Below are 18,908 nucleotides of genomic sequence, written 5' to 3' on the forward strand. Positions count from 1 at the left end.
GTTCAATCTTGCCATCTCCTGTTTGACCATTTCCAGTTTGCCTTGATTCATGGACCTGACATTCCAGGTTCTATGCAATATTGCTCTTTACAGGATCGGACTTTACTTCCATTACCAGTCACATCCACAACTGGGTATTGTTTATGCTTTGGCTCTGTCTCTTCAGTCTTTCTGGAGTTATTTCTCCACTGATCTCCAATAGTATATTGGGCACCTATCAACCTGAGGAGTTCATCTTTCAGTGTCCTATCTTTTTGCCTTTTCATTTTATTCATGGGATTCTCAAGGCAAGACTACTGAAGTGGTTTGCCATTCCCTTCTCCAGTGGACTGCGTTTTGTCAGAACTCTCCACCATGACCCGTCCATCTTGGGTGGCCCTACATGGCATGGCTCATAGTTTCACTGAGTTAGACAGGCTGTGGTCCATGTGATCAGATTGGTTAGTTTTCTGTGATTGTGGCTTTCAGTCTGTCTGCCCTCTGGTGGAGAAGAATAAGAGGCTTATGGAAACTTCCTGATAGGATAGACTGACTGAGGGGGATACTGAGTCTTGTTCTGATGGGCCAGGCCATGCTCAGTAAATCTTTAATCCAATTTTCTATTGATGGGCAGGGCTGTGTTCCCTCCCTGTTGTTTGACCTGAGACCAAAGTGTGGTGGAGGTAATGAAGATAATGGCGACCTCCTTCAAAAGGTCCCATGCAGGCACTGCTGCATTCAGTGCCCTCAGCCCTGCATCAGGCCATCACCAACCCATGCTTCCACCAGAGACTCCTGGACACTCCTGGGCAAGTCTGGGTCAGTCTCTTGTGGGGTCACTGCCCCTTTCTCCTGGGTCCTGGTGCACATGAGGTTTTATTTGTGCCCTCCAAGAGTTGATTTCCCAGTCCTGTGTAAGTTCTTGTGGCTCTATGGTGGGGTTAATGGCCACCTTCTCCAGGAGGGCTTATGCCATACCCAGGTCTACTGCCCCCAGGGCCTCTGCCCCTGCAGCAGTCCACTGCTGACCTGCACCTCCACAGGAGACACTCAAACACAGTTCTGTCCCAGAGCCAAGGTTTGAGAGACAAGTAATACCTTCCCCCTTTCCTTTCTTCACCATCTCCAGAAACCAAAACTCTTCCCCAAGTAGTGGCCTGGGGGTTCCTGCAGACCCGTTTCCCAGTTACTTCCAAGTGAAGACAAAGGCTGAACTGAAGACTAGGAGCTCTGGAAGCAGACAGACCAGCCAAAGCCCAGCTTTACCTCACTGCTGTGTGACTCTGAGCAGGATTATCATCTTACCCAGGAGAGCAGCATTTCCAAATGGCAGGCCGCCAGCAGGTCCAGAGCCTCACCCCACAGTGTTCATCCTCGGACAGGCACATTCCCTGCCATAAATGTTTCAGTATCTATTTCTAACAGGTAAGGACTCTTAAAAAAAAAAAAATCCCCCCATTTCCATTATTATATCTTTAAAAAAATAGTTTTAAAATATTTCTCTGACTTCTAATCAGAGTTTAAATTTCCAGTCACTTCATAAAATTATAACTTTTATTTATTCATTTACTTGCTTGGCCACTTGGCATGCAAGATCTTTGTTCCCCATCAAGGCATGAAACCTGTGCCCCCTACAGTGGAAGCACAGAGTGAATCCTAACAACTGAGCCACCAGGAAATTCCCAAATTACAACGTTTAAAAGGTTTATTTGATTTAGGATCTATCTCAGGTCCACACGGATACTGATTGATCTGTCCTTAAGTGCCCCATCCCCCTCACCTCTGCCCCATATAATACTTGTTCACCGAAATAAATTTGTTGAACACAACAGGGGTTTTGGCCGGGAGAGTTTCCCACAGTCTGGATTTTGCCAATTACAGCTCTATGGTGGCATCATATATCATATTTCTCTTGCCTCACCTTTGAATTTCTTATAAATTGTGTGTTGGAACTATAGGTGTATTCAGATTCAGGTTCAATGTTTTTGCAAGATAACTTCCTAAGCACTGTAGTAGCAGGAGGTTCTTCATGTCTGGCAGGGTCTTTTGGTTATGACAAGGGATGTTGACACTCAATGCCTAGATCCTTTAATGTATAAGGGCTTATCAAATGGTGATAGTCTAATTCCCCTGTTATACACTGAAACACCTTTCATTTACTATCTGGTTACCCAGAGGTACAGTTCAGAAAAATGAGATAAATACTTGATTCCTTCTATGTACTGGTTTTCAAAGCACAAAATTGACTTCCGAGCATCCTCTAATGAGGAACAATAAACTTCTTTTTAGTAACATTGTTAACGTGTCACTAAATATATTTTAATCCATTGCAGTTTTTATCTTTATTGATGCTGAAATCATCCCATCTTTTGCCAGAGGGAGGCTTCTCAAGTTGGCCCTTGGGTCCTTTGGGGATGACCCAAGTCATCTTTGAAAAACCGCCTTACTCCCTGGAGAATTCCATGGACAGAGGAGCCTAGTGGGCTACAGTCCATGGGGTCACAAAGAGTCGGACATGACTAAGCAACTAACACTTTCACTTTACTCCCTGGTATGATAAGACCTTCCAGGCCCATCTTATATTTCCCAGAGCCAACAATTTCTCCCAGGACTACTGGTTCCTTTTAGTAGGAAATGGTATTTTAAGATGTATTAATCATGCTTGAATTTTATGATACTTTGACATCTTGGGGAGCCTTGGTGACTGGGAGAAGACTGCCTCTCCCAGGGCTAGCTAATTCCAAAAATAACGGCCAACTCCCCTGCAAGTGTACCTCTCACATGCAAACCAAGCAACCCTAAGTCCAAAGCTCCAACCACCACCTTTATCTGTCACACATCAGGCCTGTATTTCCCCTGCCCAAAGTCAACCCAGGGCCAGAACCAGACAACTAGAGACCATCTTAGAACCCAGAGACCACCAACATTGTTCAGACTATTCAATCCTAAACTGTTTATCCTTCTCTGCCTTGCCTTTCCCACAGAAAACACAACAAAGGCTCTGAACCACGCTCTCTCCTCACTCCTTATGCCTTCTGACGAAACCTGGTGTTTCCCCACGTGGCCCAGCATGGTGTGGCATGCCCTGCTCTTGGAAAATGTGAGTAATAAATTCTTTTAATGGCATTACCTCTCTGTGTCATCACTCAGTCACCTCCATGAATTAATATCCTATGGGTATGTTTTAATACAAGGCCACAATCTGGAGGCTAGGAATGCTCATTACTGGTACAGGGTTGGTCATTATTTCTAGGTCTTTTCCATGGACAGAGCTAAGAAACACATTCTGAATTCATCCCAATAGTTCCTGTTCAAAATCAGGACCTTAGGGATTTTACTTGACCCCTTCTGTCTTATACCCATATCCTCTTTCTCCCACACTGAGAAATCTGTCTTCCATTTATACTGGGAGTGACATAATTCCAATTTCACATATTGTATTATTATACTACAACAAATGTACAGCAATCTCAGAATAACACTTCTGCTAGCAAAAATACGATCGTACAGCTTAATATTCATTTACTTTTGGCTATGCTAGGTCTTTGTTGTTGCACGCAGGTTTCCTCTAGTTGTGGCAGGTGGGGGCTGCTGTCCAGTTGCGGGGCATGGGCTTCTCATTGCAGTGACTTGTTGCATAGCATGGGCTTAGTAACTGGTGCACGGCTTCAGTTGCTCCATGTGTGGAATCTTCCCAGACCAGGGATCAAATCCATGCCCCCTGCATTGGCAGGTGAATTCTCAACCACTGGATTACCAGGAAAGTCCACACAGCTTAATAATTTTATTTTGGCCATTCTTTTTTGTCCTGAGAGTATATCCAATCAGGAATGTACCCTTAAATTACTGTTTTTCAGTCATTTAGAAGAGTTCCTCCTCTGGGGAGTTATCCAGTTTGAGTTATCCCCGAAACTGATCTGTTTTACTGCATTTTTTATTTTATGGTTGACTTTAAAATTTTGGATTCTTTGGGATTGCAAAGAATTGGACACGACTGAGCAACTAAAACACACACACACACACTTCATAATTACACATATTATTCACATGGCTCCAAAGTCAAATCTAGATATGAAGTTATGTTCAGAGAAGTCCGACTTTGCTCTCTGTCTTCCTCCTCCCAGAGGACCCTGTTCCCTCTGTCCCATAGGTGCGTGCATGCTCAGTCACTCAGTCATGTCTGACTCTTTGAGACCTCATGGAGCCTACCAGGCTCCTTTGTCCATGGGATTTTCCAGGAAAGAATACTGGACTGGGTTACATGCCCTCCTCGACCCAGGGATCGAACCTGTACCTCCTGCATCAGCAGATGGATTCTTTACTGCTAAGCCACTGGGAAGCCCCATCCCCATGGGTAACCATTTTTAAATTTTATTGGTTATTTTTCCATCACTTGGCTTTTAAATATAAGTGTGTGTGTGTATATATATGTAATCTATACATTTATGTATTTAATATTTTATACATTTTTTTATGGTTGTACACCTTTCTCTACCTTGCTTTTTTCTCACTTCACCATACATACTGGAGACCACACCATGGTAGCATTTAGACATATTCTTTATTTCTTTCAGGTGGATAGCTGCCAACTGTAATTGAGTTTTTGGTTTACCATGTGCCAGGCACTGTGCTGAGTGGCTTACACAGATTATCCCATTTAATCCTCAGAACAACCCAGTGAGGCTGGCACTACTACAATTACCATTTTACAAATGAGAAATTAAAATTAAGAGATTGGTCACCCAGCCGAAAAGCAGTGAATACTTTTTTAGGATAGAAACCGGAAATGGGTAAACTTTAGGCCAACATTATCCATGTATTTCCTTGTCTCTTGTGCTTAGTCGCTCAGTCACGTTTGATTCTTTGCGGCCCCATGGACTGTAGCCCACCAGGCTCCCCTGTCCATGGGGATTCTCCAGGCAAGAATACTGGGGTGGATTGCTGTACTTTCCTCCAGGGGATCTTTCCAATCCAGGGATCGAACCCAGGTCTCCTGCATTGCGGGCAGATTCTTTACTATCTAAGCCACCAGAGAAGCCCATCTTTCTCTCTAGTTAGACATAAAGATAGAGAAGTTAGACATAAAGATAGAGAGACCATTTATACAGTGAATTTGTAGACATCAGTGCCCCAAAATACTTAGAGGTCCTGAATGACTTGTAAACAAGAATTCATGGAGAAGTTTCCATGGATTCAGGGGGCCTCTCAGGCAGGCACAAAATTTAGATAGACATAGATCCATAAAGTAACTTGAAAACCATTTTAAATCTTTTCTGGCATGTGAAAAAAAGTGACCAATCTATTGTGTAGATTAATTATATATCTAAATGAGGTAACTTGGAATCAATGAGAAATCAAAGTAGATAAAAGTCATTGTGGAATTGTCAGATCTTCAGACACAAAATGAGAGGTGTGTCTACGGACATGCTCCACCTTATTCTCCACTGTGTTGTTGTTCTTTGTTTTCTCATAGGAGAGTCTCTTTCTGCCATCAGCTGTAGCTAGCCCCCACCCCAGGGCAGGTGCCAACTGCAGAGAAAGAGTGCAGCAAATGGCTGGTGGGGCTAAGAAGATACCGCCAAATGGTGTATGTCCCAGGCCTTGTAATGCTTTGTCTCCTAGTTATTTGTATGATTCAGTTCAGTTCAGTTCAGTTTAGTCGCTCAGTCGTGTCCGACTCTTTGCGACCCCATGAATTGCAGCACGCCAGGCCTCCCTGTCCATCACCAACTCCCGGAGTTTACTCAAACTCATATCCATCGAGTCAATGATGCCATAGAGTCAGTGATGCCATCCAGCCATCTCATCCTCTGTCGTCCCCTTCTCCTCCTGCCCCCAATCCCTCCCAGCATCAGAGTCTTTTCCAATGAGTCAGCTCTTCACATGAGGTGGCCAAAGTACTGGAGTTTCAGCTTTAGCATCAGTCCTTCCAATGAACACCCTGGACTGATCTCCTTTAGAATGGACTGGTTGGATCTCCTTGCAGTCCTAGGGACTCTCAAGAGTCTTCTCCAACACCACATTTCAAAAGCATCAATTCTTCGGCAGTCAGCTTTCTTCACAGTCCAACTCTCACATCCATACATGACCACTGGAAAAACCATAGCCTTGACTAGATGGACCTTTGTTGGCAAAGTAATGTCTCTGCTTTTGAATATGCTGTCTAGGTTGGTCATAACTTTCCTTCCAAGGAGTAAGCATCTTTTAATTTCATGGCTGCAGTCACCATCTGCAGTGATTTTGGAGTCCAAAAAAATAAAGTCTGACACTGTTTCCCCTGTTTCCCCATCTATTTTCTATGAAGTGATGGGACCGGATGCCATGATCTTAGTTTTCTGAATGTTGAGCTTTAAGCCAACTTTTCACTCTCCTTTTTCACTTTCATCAAGAGGCTTTTTAGTTCCTCTTCACTTTTATTCCCACCTTAAGAGATTGTTGGGAAATTTAGGCAGGCCCTCATACACTTGCTTCTGTAAACCTTCCCCCATCTCTGTGTAGCTAGTGGATCAGGGCGGGCACTTGACCCAAAGGAAGCCAATTACTCTTGTTGGAATTTGCAGTTAGGACCTGAGATGTGTTGAGGCCTCTGCTGGATACTCCAGATTCCCACCTCCATCAGCACGGCTCTGTTCAGGCCAGCTGCTGAGGAGTTCCTCTGCTTTCTTCTTTCACCTCCTACCACCCATTAATAAGTCACTCCTGCTGATTTTACCTCTAAACTAGATCTCAGATTCACTTGGTTCTTCCACCCCACTGTTGGCACCTATCTCTCTGCCATCTCTCACCTGGACAGTTGCAGCAGGTTCCAGATTCATGTCCCCTTTTTCTTGCGTGATCTTCAGATATGGGTTGGAGTAAGGCTCACTTCTGCTTAAAGTCCTTCAGTGGCTCCTCTCTGCACCCAGAACAGAATCCACACCCTTATCCAGGAACCCTTGCCACCTCTCCTGCCTCATCCCTGCAGCTGTGCCCCTTGCCCACCTCATTCCATCCACTGGCCTCGTATAGGTTCCCCATGCACCTGGTGCTTACCCACTCACAAGCCTGTGCCCATCTGGATGCCTGGAGCTCATGATCTCCCTGTCCTTGTTGGTTCCTCATCTCTCTGCTGCTGCTGCTAAGTCACTTCAGTCGTGTCCAACTCTGTGTGACCCCATAGACAGCAGCCCACCAGGCTTCCCCGTCCCTGGGATTCTCTAGGCAAGAACACTGGAGTGGGTTGCCATTGCCTTCTCCAGTGCATGAAAGTGAAAAGTGAAAGGGAAGCCGCTCAGTCATGTCCGACTCTTCGCGACCCCATGAACTGCAGCCCACCAGGCTCCTCCATCTATGGGATTCTCCAGGCAAGAGTACTGGAGTGAGGTGCCTTTCTCACTAATGTCACCTCCTCCGAGGAGCTTTCTCTGACCACACAATCTGAAGTTTTTCTCTCAACACCTCATTTGTCTCTTTTCTGGCACTTAGCATAATGTTTAATTATTTTTTATTTGTGTATTTAATTGTCTCCCTGGCTCAGTGGTAAAGAATCTGCCTCCTGATGCAGGAGACTCGGGTTTGATCCCTGGGTCAGGAAGATCCCCTGGAAAAGAAAGTGTTAACCCACTCCACTGTTCTTGCCTGGGAAATCCCATGGACCAGGGATCCAGGCGGGCTACAGTCCACAGGGTCTCAAAAAGTCAGACATGACTTAACAACAACCACTTTTGAAAGGGATAATGGGATTTAAAACTAAAGTTGCTGTTTGGATTATAACTCATAAATCCATCTTTTTTCAACTTACAGTTAGATTAATAATGCTGATAACAGTTTGCTTCCTATTAATAAGGCATTTTCTTTTCTCCAGATAATAGAGGTTTACTGTCCATTAACACTTTACAGGGAAGATCTGTGCCTTCAGTCAGATTTGCCCTTTTCAAATGGGTCAGTGTTCTCATTTTTTGGTTTTGTTTTTGTTTATTTGTTTTAAAGAAATGAAGGGTAGGGAAGAGCTTTGGTAGAAAGTTCCAGGAAATCGCTTGAGTTCTGTTAAATGTTCTCTGTTTTCTAAGTGCATTTTCAGAAACAAAAAGTACTTCAAGCCCTTAGGGAACTGAGTTTTGCAGCTGACTCTGCACCTGGTCAGATATATCAGTCAGCATCCTGGAAGGAAAACTTCCCTTGATTAGGTCAAGGCCTAAACCCCTATAGTGGTACCCCTATATCCTCCCACCAAGCTGAGTCCCCCACTATACAAGTCAGGATGCTTCTAAAAGGCAGAGTCCAGTACAGGGAAGATGCTCCATAGATGTTTGGCAGATCAATACTGTACTCCCACCCCATTAGTATGGGCTCCCCTGGTGGCTCAGTGGTAAAGAATCCACCTTTAATGTAGGAGATGTGAGTTCGAGCCCTGGGTTGGGAATATCCCCTGGAGAAGGAAATGGCAACCCACTCCAGTATTCTTGCCTGGAAAATCCCATGGACAGAGGAGCCTGGCAGGCTACCGTCCATGGGGTCGCAAAAGAGTCCCACACTACTGAGAGACTTCACTCACTGGGGGAGCTTTTTGCACTGAATAGACTCCACCTTATGGCCATCTTTGAGAACTGCACCACTGCCCAAGGGCAGCAGAATCATCACCCCTTCTTTTGTAGTTCTTATACCTCTTGATGTCGTTTAGTCACTGAGACCTGTCTGACTCTTTTGTGACCCCATGGACTGCAACCGTGAAGCTCCTCTGTCCATGGGATTTCCCAGGCAAGAAAACTGGAGTGGGTTGCCATTTCCTTGTCTAGAGTATCTTTCCGACTCAGGGACTGAACCCACATCTCCTGCATTGCTGGCAGATTAGCCATCAGGGAAGCCCTCACATATTTCTAGGTCTCTTTAAAAATCCCATGGGCGGAGGAGCCTGGTAGGCTACAGTCCATGGGGTCACAGAGTCGGACACGACTGAGCGACTTCACTTTCACTTCACTTTAAAAAGTACACCATGATAGGACTTCTCTGGCAGTCCAGTGGTTAAGATTCTGTGTGTGCTTCCACTGCAGGGGACTCGGGCTCCATCTCTGGTCAGGGAACTAAGATCCTATATTCTGCACATCTCCTCCCCCACCCTCACCCCCAAAAGTACACCCAGTCTACTGCATGGAATCTCATGCAGACATCTTAAAAACAATTTCTCTCAAACCATATATATTCTTTATTCTCCAAGTCTCTACATCTTCTTCTATCTATATAATTGGTTTTCTTTAATTTCTTCAAAGCCACAATAGGACAGTGCTTTAAAAATGCTTTCACATTTAATCCTTTCAGTAGTCCTGGAGACTGATGTATATTACTATGACCATTTCACAAGTGAGGAAATCTAGGAATGTGGGCTCAAGAGTTTTCAGTAACTTGCCCAAGGCCACACAGCTAATTAGGGATGTGGCGGGGCGGGGTGGGGGTGGAATTTGAACTAGGTCAATTAAATACGTAACCCAGACTTTCCAGCAGACTTCACTGCCCCCTGATTAATAGGATTTTCATCTACCCACATTTTGAAATTGGAAAATAGTAAAATGCTCTTTGTTACTCTATCTCTCCTTCACAGATAGGCAGAGAAGGTTTACTGATACCACCTCCTAAATGACGCTAGAATTTGTCCCTTCCTTTTTCCCCACTGCTATAATCTTACTTTGGTCCTTCCTCACATCTCATGTAAAATACTACAATAGCCTTCTAACAAGTTTCCATTCCCCGCCCCTCCATCCCCACCCCACTGGGGAAAGGTCCTAGTGGGGTGTTTTTTTTGGGGGGGGGCTGCCCTGCATCTTAGTTATGGCATGTGAACTCTTAGTTGCAACATTTGGGATCTAGTTTCCTGACCAGGAATTGAACCCGTGCCGCTATGGCTCAGATGATAAAGAATCTGCCTGCAATGCAGGAGACCCAGGTTCAGGAAGATCCCCTGGAGAAGGGAATGGCTACCCATGCCAGTATTCTTGGCTGGAGAATTCCATGGACAGAGGAGCCTGGCAGGCTATAGTCCGTGGGGTTGTAAAAGAGTCGGACTTGACTGAGCAACTAATACTAACTAACCCCTGCACTGGGAATGTGCAGTTTTAGCCACCAGACTACCAGGGAAGTCCCGGTCCTAGTTTTAAATTCTAAATCTGAAAAGTCACAGACCATCCAGAGGACATTTAAGCCATATATACCAAGAGCCTTAAAAATGACTGTACCCTTTCAATCAGTAATTCTTCTACTTCTGTGAAACTACCTTTCACAAAGAATCTGGTGGGTGGAGAAAGCTTAAGTGCACAAAGATGATCAGGGCAGTATTACTGATGTAGTACATTCATCCCCTCCAAGTTTTTAAAAACTCCATTATGGAATAAAGTATCAAGTTATATCAAGTTACTTTCAACTCCCAACAATAAGAAAATCTGTCTCATGCCATCTTTGGGAGGTCCTTGTTAGACTGTGGTTATGAGTCCTCCCTGGTCATTGCCAAGGCCCCCAGTCTCCATTTACCTGGTTCTCTCAGGTCTGTTGTTGTTTGTTAAGTCTCTCATTGTGTCCAACTCTTTGTGACCCCATAGACTACAGCCTGCCAGGCTTCCGCCTGCCAGGCTTCCCTGTCCTCCACCATCTCCCAGGGTTTGCTCAAACTCACGTCCATTGGGTCGATGATGCCATCCAACCACCTCAACCTCTGTCATCCCCTTCTCCTTCTGCTCTCAATCTTTCCCAGCATCAGGATCTTTTCCAATGAGTTGGCTCTTCTCATTAGGTGGCCAAAGTACTGGAGCTTCAGCATCAGTCCTCCCAAGGAATATTCAGCGTTGATCTCCTTTAGGATTGACTGGTTTTATCTCCTTCCAGTCCAAGGGACTCTCAAGAGTCTCCGCCAGCACCACAGTTCAAAAGCATCAATTCTTCAGCGCTGTGTTCTTTATGGTGTAACTATCACATCTGCACATGACTACTGGAAAAACCATAGCTTTGACAATCTGGACCTTTGTCAGCAAAGTGATGTCTCTGTTTTTTAATATGTCTAGGTTTGTCATAGCTTTTCTTTCAAGGAGCAAGCGTCTTTTAAACTTCACAGTCAGCTGTCCTCAGTGACTTTCGAGCCCAAGAAAATAAAGTCTGTCACTGTCTCCACTTTTTCCCCATCTATTAGCCATGAAGTGATGGGACTGGATGCCATGATCTTAGGTTTTTGAATGTTGAGTTTTAAGCCCGCTTTTTCACTCTCCTCTTTCACCCTCATCAAGAGGCTCTTTAGTTCTTCGGTCTAACAGCCACTAGCTTCCATGTCACCCTCAGGGCATGTGGAAGTTTGGTGAGGTTGGAGACACCTCACTGTTCCCTCTGAGGTCTGGCCAGGCCCTGAGAGGAGGGGGTAAGGAGTTGTCAGGGAGGAGAGCGTAGGTCCTGGCTGTCGCAGGAGCCTGGACCCTTACCCTGGCCAGAGGACATCTTTAATTTTGGAGAAAATCCACAAGTCCCTCAGCTCAGGTTTCCCTCAGAGCCATTTCCTGTCTCTTCTCCCCACTGTACACTCAGTCACCTCAGTGGGGTAGACTTTGAAAACAAAGCCAGGAAGGGAATGTTTTTCAGCTGCTTCTTTCATGTCACCACAAACCTCCCCTGAGAAAAGTAAACACAGGGCCTGCTACCTGCTTGAGGAAGGGGAAGAGGGCAAAATGGTTGAAAAATAGATATATTACAACAATAACCCTCTGCTTTTCCAGTCTCTTCCATGCCTGTGGAAATCTCTTTCCTGTCTGTAGCTTTTGTTATTTCACATTTGTTGATCTAAAACAAATAGACGGGGACTTCCTTGGCACTCCAGTCTAGTGCTTAGGACTTTGCCTTCCAATGCAGGGGGTATGTGTTCACTCCCTGGTGGGGGAGCTAAGATCCCACATGCCTCCTGGCCCTAAAACCAAAACATAAAAAAGAAACAATATTGTAACAAATTAAATAAAGATTTTTCAAAACAGGCCACATTTTTCAAAAACTTTTAAAAAATAGACTGCCAGATATTTCTCCAGTAAAGATGGGTTTATTTGGGATCAACTGAAATTTGAAAGGCAGGGGTCTTCAACTCTGTCATGCAAATTCCCCACCTTAAGGGAAGAAGATTGTTTTTCAGAGGGGCAAAGGCACGGGAGAGTGCTGTAGTAAACAGAGTCCTTGACTTTTCCTTGCCAGGAAAGAAAAGGTGTCTTTTCTTCTTTCTGCTGGGCTCTGCTATGGTTGCAGGGCATGAGTCAGCCCCCATTCTGGTGTCTAAACTCTATTTACTTGAGGTTTCTGCTTAATAATCTTAACATATCTCTATGTCATTTTCACCTCCAGCTCTGACTTCTGAACTTCCTCTATATGTCTCCAACTAACCACAAATCAGCACCACTAGACACCTCACCTTCACTTTATGTCCAAAGTTAACCATTTCCCCCAAGTCAGCTTTCTCTGTGCATGTCTCCTTTCTGTCAGTGAGATGGAGTACACAGGCCAAGTGAAGTTCCTTCCCTGACGCTACACCCTCCTAGAAGCCTCAAGACGCCTGCTGGCACCCCCGGTTTAGCAGCTCTTTTGTAGAAGTTGTTCCATCTGGTACCACTTCAGAGGCGAATGAATGGACTGTTACCGCCAAATAAAAATTGTCAGTCGCCCTCTGATTCTACAAGAATGAAGTCATTGGCCACTGCAGTCTCTGACTTTCAGCACATCCTTCAAGTTCAGGGTGGGCATTAGGAATGAAGCACTCTGTGCTCTGGGAAAAATTGGCAGGACAGGCCTTCAGTTAGATATTTTCAGGAGGAGTTTTCATGAGCCCAATTTCTGACATCTCATACCTAGAAAAGCACTAAAATCGTTACCAGAGACATCTGTCCCTCCTGACTGAAGCAACCTTCTGCCAAAATGTGTGCTTAAGTACAAGTGACCCCTTCACTAAGCTCACATATGTCCTGACTTCCTCCCCCACCTCTTCAGAGCAGTGCCTCAGAGCTCTCCGAGAGGCTGTTTCCCAGGCTAGCGTCCTCATTTTGCCCTAAATAAAACTGAACTCACGATTCTCACATTGTGCAGGTTTCCCCAGTGGCTCAGTGGCAAAGAATCTACCTGAAATGTAGGAGATATGGGTTCCATTCCTGGGTCAGGAAGATCCCCTGAAAAGGGAATGGCAACCCACTCCAGTAAGCTTGCCTGGGAAATCCTATGGACAGAGGAGCCTAGCAGGCTGTAGTCTGTGGGGTTCAAAGAGTCGGACACAACTGAGCATGCACACAAGCAAGCATATACCAGTTTTAAAAATGGGGAGTATAGACTCTATTTGTATCTCCCTTCTTGCTGTATTTACAAATGTAAAGTTTTCAGTGATTTTTAAGAGATTTTCATCCTCTTTCTCTTCATTATTGCATTTAAAATATATCAGTGATAGTTAACTCCAAAATTTAGTCTACGTATTACATGGAGATAGGATACTGATGAAGATTTAGAAGATGAATGTGTTGCCAACCTGGACTCTAATCAATAGACCCTGCTAAGAGGACAGAGGAGGAATTCAGGCAAGGCTTTATGGGGACCAGTGCTGTAGCATGAGGGAGTAAAGGCAAGTTAAAAGTTCCCTTGCTCACTCCCCGAAGGGGGCGAGCTGGTTCCTTAAGTGGGGTGAGGGGAGGGGTGGATCTGTGGGGGCCAGAAGGGGTTTGAGTGGTCTGCCCACCCCCTTTGTGGTGCTCTGTGCAGGCATCATGCATGGCACCCTGCTTTTGCTCCAGGAACCTCAGAAGTGGCAGTTGGGTTTTGGCCTTTTTGTATCTTTTTGTTCATGGTTTGAGCCACCTGCTCACGCATGCAGTTATTTTTAGTCCCTTATAGTTTCTTTGTATTTTGTTGCTTGAGGAGATGTCCAGGTGCAAGCACTGCAGTAGAGGGTCCCAGGTGCCAGCCTGTCTCAAATGGACCATCACCTGCAGACTTGGCCCTGGGACCAGATACAATGACTGCTGAGCCTTCGAACTGTTCTCCTGGGGACAGGCATGAGGACATTTTGTTGCTGTAGGAGACATGGTTGCATTGTGCAGCCTCAGAGATGGACTATAGTGGAGGTCCTTTTGGCCACCAGGACCTGAATATCCTTCTGATTTGGAGTGATCCCCTCTCCTCTGAGTCTTAGATTGAGGTTGGGCCCCTCTCCCACACTAGAAGCCAAATGATCCAGCACAAACCATGACAGAAACCAGAACTCTCCTTGCCTAATGATAGTTAGAACACAGGAATATGACCTACAGTTAGAAAGTCAATAGTCCTGCCCAAAACTTGAATCTTTAATGAATACCTAACATCACAGAAGAGTTGGAAAATAATTCATGGTGGCACTGAAAAGTGCAGACATGCATCCTAACCAGAGTGGCTGGAGCAGTGTGGCTTGGGCTGAGTATCTTGCTCCCCAGTCTTACTGGATTTTTACCATTTCCAGACCTGGTCGCCTAGCTTTTCTGATATAAGCAACAAAACCATGTACATTTCTAGATTTATTTTGCTTAAGCTTAGAGGCACCATAGGTAAGAAACTGTCTCTCTCTCAGCCTCATTCTTTAAAATCCCAGACAGTGATTCAGGCCATCTCAGGTTGGGTCACACCTTTGTGAAGAGGAAGGAGATTATAGTTGGCCAGCCCTGGGCTCCATGCCTTCTTGTTCTCTATCCTTCCTGCCTTGGGAGGCGAGAAATGTGATTCCCCTAAAGATTCATCTGATCCAAGGGATTTCAGACAACTCCTCAAAGGAAAGATTACTTCTCAGACAAAAGCAAAAGATGCTCACAACACATAATTACAGGAAATCATAGCTAAAAGGTGGCACAGTGGTAAAGAATCCACCTGCCAGTGCAGGAGATACAGGAGACACGGGTTCGATCCTTGGATGGGGCAGATCCTCTGGAGAAGGAAATGGCAACCCACTCCAGGATGCTTGCCTGGAAAATCTGAGGACCCTGGCAGGCTACAGTCTGTGGGGTTGGAGTCGGACACAACTGAGTGACTGAGCATGGATGTGAACGTTGCTGAAAGGAACCTCAGGAGTCATCCATCCTACACCCTCTTACAGACAAGGATACCATACAGGGTTGAAAATTATGAAGGCTAGGCACAAGGTACACACAATGGTGCAGAGTTGAAAGGAGGAAGAGGGCACATCTGGTTGAGGAGATCGAGGTGGGATTTGATCTGGGACCTGACATACAACAGGGGTACTGGGCTGGTGTTTTGCTAACTTCAGAATTACTTTTCCGCTCATAGTCTGCTTATTTCAAATTCCACCTCCCATAACTTCCTTGGCTTTTTGAGAACTTACTCATTTGCCCTTGATTTTGTTTTCAAATTCCCTTCACTTGTATTTGGTACCCTGATTCTATCCTCGACCTGGTTACCTGTTTGACTTGGTTCATTGTCTGTCCAGCTGGTTGTCCTGGCTAGGAAAGCCCCAAGTCTCAACCAGTGGGACTGGATGACGGCCCCAGAGGACTTCTGTGTATTCAGAGAAGACCAAGGGCCACAAACAAAAACATCTTCCAGTGTCAGGCTGGCTGTTACTTAATACAGAAGTGGTGCTTATGGGATTTAAATTTCTTATCTAAAAAGCAAAAGCAAATAAAATCAATGTGTTGCCCAAGTAAAACCAAGAAACCATGTGGGCTAGTTTCTTCTCTGTCAAAATTTATGACTCTTGGATTAGCAGAACCCCCAGCTATCATTGCAGGTTCTGGAAAACCCAATAAGTTTTTATCTGGTAACCTGTCTGAGGCCAAAGAGTTTAATGGTAAAGAATGTGTGCTCTGGAATTCAAGTTGCCCACAGCGGGGGTTCAGACATTTACAGATCTGTTTGATGAATTGGTGAGACATTCAAGGTAAGCCAGATTGCTCAAGTGCTGCTGGGTAAACGTATCAGAACACAGGACGGGTCTGACACAGATTACCAGGTGATCCCTTCCCCATTCCAGGCCGGTGGTAGTTCTTTTATACCCCAGGATTCGCTCAGCAGTACCAGCTGTGCAACTAAGCCCCCAGGCCTCATGCTAGCTGGAGGAGAGGTGGAGGTGGTGGAAAAGGATGTGCATCGTGGATGCACTTCCCCTCAAATTCCATCACCGGTTTCCCATCCGAACGGGCGGCTCAGAGAGCCGCTAAGCAGCTCCTGGTTCATTTATTCACAAGCCTCCCATCCTTCCCGAGCCTGCCTAAGGATCCACCTAAAGCTGTCCCCAACCACCAGGCCGGGGGGACCTTGCCGTCTTCCGGCGCTCGAGCGCTGTGGCACCTGTTCAGACCTCGGTCACAAGCCTAATTGTTTAGATGCGAATGTAAACAGACGCACGAAGACTGGGTCCGCCTCTCTGGCGGCGGAGCGCCAGAAACACTACCAGGAGCTTTGCCCAAAATGAATGGAAATGAACGGGTGCATGACTTGGGCTGCAGCCTACTAGCTAAAACAGAGCCCGAGAGCACCCACCGTTCCTCGCGGCCGGGGACTACGCGCCCTTTCACTACCCTCTTTCATCCAGGACACTAGAACGTGAGCCGCCAGCGCGGAAGGCGAGGAAGGACAGCCGACCGAAGAAGCGCCGGCTACCCATAGGCCAAGGCGGTACCAGGGGTGGGCTGTTCTTGCAGGAGCGGGTCGTGCATTGGTCGAGCCTCCGGCCTAAGTGCTGGGATTGGTCGCGCCTCTCCGAAGGCGCCCTCCGCGCGGAGGCGGGGTGGCGGAGGGCGTGACCGGCGCTCGGTCCCGCCCCAGGCGTTCAGGAGTCCGGCGGGAGGGCCTCTGTGTCCACCTGGGATTCCGTCTTCGCAGCTGCCGCATGCGACTGCCGACGCCGCCGGCTCGTTCGGGGAGTCCGAAGGGTTCCGGACGCGGTAGGTAGCAACCGGCTGGTGCACAGGCGCGGAGCTCTGGGGGCTGCGGCCCGGCCCCCTCGCTCTGCGGGGGCGGGCCGCGGGGCCTTGCGTCCCCTTCCTCTAAGGGCGCCGAGGCTTTAAGGGGCCGGGGGCGCCTCGTGCCTGAGCGTCCATTTTGCAGGCGGAACGGCGGGTGAGAGTAGCTGCCGGGAGTCGGGACGCGGAGGCGGGAGGCCGTCGTTGGAAAAGCCTGAGCGCGGCGAAATCGGGCCGCGGGAGCGAGCGTGTCCGGGCATCCTCCCGTCCGAGCAGCTGCGCCGCGTTGCTGCCCCGGCTTCAGAGGACTCTCTCTCCTTCGCGGCCTCGCCTCGGGCGTGTCTTGTTTATTACCCTGCGCGCTCGCCCTGCCCAGGTGCTCCGGGAGCTAGGGGCTCGAGCTGCTCCTGGATCCGGGCTGCCGTAGTGACCCTCTCTCACCCGCTCAGGGTCATTCCGGCTATTAAGATGGAGACGAACGATGCCTTCTGGTCGCTTTGAATGCGGCAGCCCCCAGTGTCGAGGAGAAAATGCAATTCGTCTCACATGTTTTGCCTGGAAAGGCCACCCTTTCCAACTGTCATCATTAGAATGGTTCTCAGCCCAGGGGCACAAGTCCAAAACCTGTTTCAGGCCCTTTATAATTATTGGGCTGGGTTTGGTGTATTGTTTGTAATAAAAATGGAACGGAAACCAGCCAGTGCCACAGCAGATTTGGACCTCACTGGGAGTTTACTGGAGGAGGGTGGGGAGGGCGGACACGAAGATAGATGACATTCATAAAAACCCTTATGTTCCTAGACCTAGGATGTGAAGGTTGTTGTTAAAATAATGCATAACACAGTGTTTTGGGTCAAGAAATCAACGGTACAAGGCTTGATTAAGAGGTTGAGGTAACAACAAAATTCTGTAAAGCAATTATCCTTCGATAAAAAAAAAAAAAGAAAAAAGTAGAGGTCATTCTTGTTCCTTCCACCACCTGGGTCAATCAGTTCTGAGTCTCCTGCTGCAGAAAAGAGCAAATAACTCAGGTTTCACCTCTTCTGGAAAGCTTTTTAAAGGTCTTTCCCTACCCCTCAACTAATAATCACTCCCTACTTTGGTCTGCCTTCTGTAGCCTCTGTCTTTATACATCACACTATATTGTGGTTTCCCCAGCCCCTAGGACAGTGCTTGGAACACAGAAGACACTCAGTGGCTGAAGGAAGCCAAAAGAAAGCAAAAAATCAGTAGTGTAGCCAAAAGTCGACAAAAACTTTAATTCTATTAACATGTTGGGCCAGCTGTTTGTACAGGTGAGGAAAGCAGTTGAGCTGTGGCTCTCAAGTCAAATCCCATGACTTGAGCTCAATGTTGTTACTAACTTTGCATAAGTTAGGTAACTTCTTCATGCCTCAGTTTCCTCAGTTAAATGGGAGTGACAACAGTACCTACTTCCTGATTTCTGAGGATTAAATAAAATATTGAAATAAAGTGCTTGGCATAGTTCCCTGGCACAAGGAAAATGTTCCTTAGCTGTTAACACTTGTTAGGATAAAAATAAACATATTTGAGCAGATTCACTAATACTAAACATCTATATAGTATTTAACCCTCAGGTTCTGTCTGCCTTTTGGTCCTTATCTGTTCCTTGATTTTAAAAATATTCCTTAAGCCATTCAAGATCCCCCCCCCCCCGCCCCCACTGTAAAAGTATTCCATGGAAGATTACTGTTTATGCATTTAAAGTACCGTCACCCACTGGAGATTGATGGAGTGCCAAATAACAATTTGGCCAAGTATTGCAGTAATACTTGATGCACTCTTCATGTGGTCTGTTACTGAAATGGTCATATAAAAGCAGAGGAGAGGGAGGCTGTGTGGCTGACAAAGTTGGTTCAGATGGAAGTGGACTTGAGATGTTGTCTCTCTTTTTAACTTAAATCTGTTTTCATGAAAAAACTCCCTCCTGTCTTGAAAGTTGTTCACAAACGTTGTGAACACTGGAAGAAGTCTTCTAGTAGCTCTGAATCTATT

At 46.3% G+C, this 18,908-nt stretch overlaps 1 protein-coding gene across 8 annotated transcripts in view; it reads left to right on the top strand.

Annotated features, from left to right (window-relative positions):
* Positions 1–569: 569 nt before the first annotated feature.
* Positions 570–18,908, top strand: part of CEP68 (centrosomal protein 68) — a 42,849-nt gene continuing 24,510 nt past the window's right edge. For 2 of the 8 annotated variants that reach the window (XM_055540472.1, XM_055540474.1), the window contains exon 1: positions 13,468–16,874. The gene's annotated coding sequence lies outside the window, so the exon portion shown is untranslated. Of the gene's footprint in view, positions 799–1,108; positions 1,405–2,963; positions 3,080–13,448; positions 16,875–18,908 lie in introns of those variants that run through there. The other 6 variants (XM_055540471.1, XM_055540473.1, XM_055540475.1 and 3 more) reach the window with 6 other exon arrangements.

The sequence above is a fragment of the Bubalus kerabau genome, chromosome 11 (genome assembly GCF_029407905.1).
Source record: "Bubalus kerabau isolate K-KA32 ecotype Philippines breed swamp buffalo chromosome 11, PCC_UOA_SB_1v2, whole genome shotgun sequence".
Lineage (NCBI taxonomy): Eukaryota > Metazoa > Chordata > Mammalia > Artiodactyla > Bovidae > Bubalus > Bubalus kerabau.